Below are 938 nucleotides of genomic sequence, written 5' to 3' on the forward strand. Positions count from 1 at the left end.
AGAAACTAAAGACTTTTGTTCTTCATTGGAACCATAACCAACACAAAACAAAACAAATATAACGTTATTAGAGAAAACAAATATAACAATTCACCGTAATTAAACAGTATTATTATTATTATTATTATTATTATTGTTGTTGTTGTTGTTGTTGTTGTTGTTGTTCTTCTTCTTCTTCTTCTTATTATTATTATTATTATTATTATTATTACTGTTGTTGTTGTTGTTTTTATTGCTATTAACGGGGTGAGCAGGCAGAAGCGTAAGGTGCATCGGACAAAATGCTTAACAGTATTTCGCCCGTCTTTTCGTTCCGAGTTCAAATTTCGCCGAGATTGACTTTGTTTTTTTTTTGTTGTTGTTTTTTTATGCTTTCCTGGTTGTTAAAACAAGTACCAGTTAAGTATTGGGCCGATGTAATCGACTATCCCCTCCCCTCAAATTTCAGGTCTTGTGCCTATACGAGAAAGGAATGGTTCTTCTTGTATTAGTTGTCTGGTTCATTTGTTTTTCCCTTTCTTCTCTAACTGCCACAAGCGTTCTTTCCTCATTTTTGATTAGATTTTTCAGCAAGCTCTCCCGTGTTCGATACGTACTTACTCCTCTTTTACTCTTTTATTTGTTTCAGTCATTTGACTGCGGCCATGCTGGAGCACCGCCTTTAGTCGAGCAAATCGACCTCAGGACTTATCTTCAGGCGGAGTTACCTCAATCGTTCCTATAATTTCAGATTTAAATAAATTTTAATGATTATAAGGGTATCTATTTACTTCTTTCGTGTCTGTGTACATTAAAATTTGGTATCCGAGGTAAGAGGTGATGGCTCGTGTCGACAGTAGTTGTTTGATAACAAGGTATATGCCGTGTGGAGAATAAGAGTCTCACGTTTCGGGAAAGGTTCTTTTGACTGAGAAGATGAAGACAAAAAAGAGGTAGAA

Source organism: Octopus bimaculoides, chromosome 14 (assembly GCF_001194135.2).
Source record: "Octopus bimaculoides isolate UCB-OBI-ISO-001 chromosome 14, ASM119413v2, whole genome shotgun sequence".
NCBI lineage: Eukaryota > Metazoa > Mollusca > Cephalopoda > Octopoda > Octopodidae > Octopus > Octopus bimaculoides.